The following is a 3,769-nucleotide window of genomic DNA, read 5'->3' as shown; positions in this document are numbered from 1 at the left end:
AGACACTAGCAGCATTACTAAACCTGCTGCATGTTTTCTTGGTTTTGTAACACTCAGCAGTTGTACTGGAAGAGAACATTTTTGGATGTTGCGGGATGTATTTGTATGTAAATCAAACCGATTTTAGGCTGCTCAATTTTTTTTCTTTAATGTTACAATATTAGATCACTTTTCCCCCAGTTCTTTTTTTAAAACACAATTGCTTGAAGTCACAACAGGGAGGCAAGAGTCTTCAGTATGTGCAAACATGAAAATACTATGCATGAGTGTGGAGGAAGCAGTAGGTTGTATGTGCAGTAGTATGTGTTGCTCAGAGGAGTATGTTGCAAGGTCATGACCTGAACTTTTGGAATAAATCTTAACTGTACTAAATCTTGACTAATTAAAGAGCAGATTCCTCCACTTTCAAATGTGCATTTAATGCTTTGGCATTTCTAAAATAACTGCTTTTCATGAGGTGCAATACTTTTTTCTTTGTTTCCTTCAAATTCTGGTTTAAAAACTAACTTATTCTTTAACGAAAATAAATGCAACTTTTTTTTTTTAAATTGGTATGAGGATGCAGTCTAAATGGAGCATATATGTTTAATATCCAAGTAAACACTATGATGACATACAATAGGAGGTAGAGTAATCTTGAGAGTTGCATAGGAGCATTTCCTTGACTAAGGAGGAGAAGAAAAGTCTGCACTTATTAATTTATTTTGTACCAAAGCAAGGAATGGGTCAATTCTCCTTTTCTGAAAAGATAAGCGGAGTTCCATGCATATTTGAATGACAACAGCAATATGCTGCCTTTTGCTTAAGATATGTCTGTTCTAAATTGTTTTATCCATTTTCTGGGAGTGTCGTTCTAGTCTGCGTGTGCTGAAAGGGACATGTCAAAGTCAGCATATGGACTCTGTATTTTTGTTTATGTCAGCGCTGTTGGTGTTCAGGGAGGTGCTAGTAAAAGCCGTGCTCTACCTGTGCTGGACTGTGCAGTGTGTGCATGGGTGTGCTTGTCCATGTGTGTCTGTCGGGGAAATGCACTCAGCCTCACTACTGACCTGCAAAGAGGAACTGCAGCTGCTGCATCCTTTGGCAAGTGTATGTGGGGAATCCACAGGGCCAGCCTGAAAGTGCATGTTAGACTTTACCAGACTGGGCACAAGGAAACCTTCTGAGTCACAAAAAACATTGGACTGGTCAACTCTCTTAGAATATTTAAAGCAATAAGGATTTAACAGAGTATTGCTTAAAGTTCTAATAAATGTCAGGCACTTCTGGATTTTAGACCTCAAATCACCAGATACTGATTTTCATGGGGAAAAAAGAACAAGAACTCTGACAGAATTATTAGTAACTATGTCGATACCAAACATGAAATATACTGCAGGGCAGCTTCATTAAAAAAAACAAACCCTCATTTAGATAAAAGAACTAATTCATCAGGAGTGAATAATTCCTCCAAAAAAAAGAAGGAATGTTCCAAAGCGCAAAAGGATAATATCTGTGTCTTTGAGTAACATAAGAGAAGAAAATACTTCTTACTGTTTTCTTGCCACAGAATGCATTTTGCAGTGAAAACACTTGTCTAGTTAAGCACTGCGATTTGGGTCTTTACAACTTTGTGGTACTCTGACAGGTAAATGTTTTGTAATGCGAAGTTATTGCTATGACACTATGAAGATGCAATGAAACTAAAGTGACAGCAAGTGGTCCAGTAAGAGGCTAAGTTTGTTGAAGAAAGAAGTGGAGTGGATGCAGTGACTTCTTACCACCTAGCTTTCTTAAGGTGGTGGTTTTCTTCTTACAACAGTTCTCATCCCTTACAGTTTCTTTCATAATCCAGATCCTGGAGTTATGAGTGGACTTTGATAAAATGTATTGTTTTTTTTTCAGTTTAAAATTAAATTCTGTATCACAGAGCAGAAAGATCAGTGTTTGCTAAAAGGTGATTGAAGACTCAGCTCCTGTGTTCCTTCCATAGATATTGTTAAATCATTTAAGGTTACTCTTCAATAAAAATTATGGGTATTATGATTTGGTAAGTTTTCTTACCTGTGCAATGAAGAAGGAGGTTGTAGTGTTATGCCATGTGTTTTTTTTCTTAGAAGTTGAGTTGGCTGATCTCCACCAGCTAGAAAAGATTACGTGGAACAGAGTAGGTTTTATTGTTGTGGGGTTTTTTTTGTTTGGTTTTTTTTTTTTTTTTTTTTTTTCTTCCATGCTAAACAGAGTATTTTCTCTAAGGCAACACCAATAGTAAGATATTTGCCAATATCTGGCAGCTGCGACTTCAAACATCAGTAAGAAATCCCATTGTGTATGGTTGTCCCTTGAGCCAAATAACCTATTCAAAGCAGTGGAGCATTTTCTGAGCACATTTCTGAGAGCCAGAGAGTTGCCAAGTTGACATTTATTTGGTTTGAAGCATGGAAGACGAAGACTTCATGTCATCTGTTGTTAATTTTTTTTAGGTGTCAGAAATGAGTTTTTATCCAGAGGTTTACTTTTTTTTAAAATAAAAATAATGTAACTATATCTTCAAGAAGATAAGCATTCTGTTATTGCCTGCTGTATTCTGTAAAGCACTGTAGAAAGAATACTTGGTTTTCCATCTAGATATACAGGTTTATTGAAGAATTCAGGAAGTTCCTACAGTGAGTTTAATTGCTTTGGTATTGCTCAGATATATCACATAAGTTTGTTTTGCAGTGAAGAGTGATGTCATCTATCTTTTCCACTACAGGAAAAACTAAATATTTTCTGTACTAACTTAATGCCTGAGGGGATCAGCTCTAAAAGCAGCTGTGCATGTGAATAACTTAATTTTTTCAGGAAAACTCACATGGGTAAAACTACCCAGGAGAACATGTTTGCAGTTTCACCTTAAAGCTGGTTGCAGATTACTGTGCCTTCTTAACAAAAAAATTGTATGAACCTATAGTTAGAACAATGTAGGAATGCTGAAAGAGGAGAAAGTTGCACAAGCTAAACAAGTCAACACAAAATGCATCCATATTGTTGCTAAAGCTAAACGAACAGCAAGTTTTTTAAAAAATTATGGCTCTGGTGAAAAAGAAATATTAATCTTTTGCTCAAGTCATGAAAGATAGAAGTAGTAGGCTGTAGAACTGCAGAGAACCTAGGAGCCATAATAAATCCTTAAATCAGCCATGCATGCATTCCTTTCAATTTTTGTCCCTCTTCTATATGTACTCCTAGAGAAATACCTTCCAAACCATCTATGTATTTTTCATAGAGAGAATATTTCAATATACCATATGCAATTTATGTGTATAAGTTTGCATATATTCATGGATAACGTATCCGGGTATTATTGTGGCCCCTTCTATAACAGTAAGTCAAAAGTTCGTTATTCAGCTTGTAGCAATATATAATTAATTGTAAGAAATACATTTCTGAGTGCTGTGCTCTGCATAGACTTGGGTTGGATGAAAATGCTGAAACATATTGCATATGGGAGTTAGTATTTTTTTTCCAAAAAGTTCCTTTCTAATTAAAGAAGCTTCAAATGGTAGCTGTAGACCACTGGAAATTTCCAGGAGACTTGCATACAGGAAACCTCTCATCTGTCTCTTAATTTTTGTGAGTCATGTCAACTAATATATTTTCTGGTAATTCAACAGATACAGTCAGTATGCCTGTCTTAGACTTTAAACTGTTAATTTCTTGCCATGACTTATGCATTTCTTCCTAAGAACATTTGCCAGAATACAGCTTTGTGAGTGGAGGTATGAGATTTTGCATCTAAATTAATGAA

This window comes from Apus apus, chromosome Z, assembly GCF_020740795.1.
Source record: "Apus apus isolate bApuApu2 chromosome Z, bApuApu2.pri.cur, whole genome shotgun sequence".
NCBI lineage: Eukaryota > Metazoa > Chordata > Aves > Apodiformes > Apodidae > Apus > Apus apus.
This window is presented reverse-complemented; position numbering follows the sequence as displayed.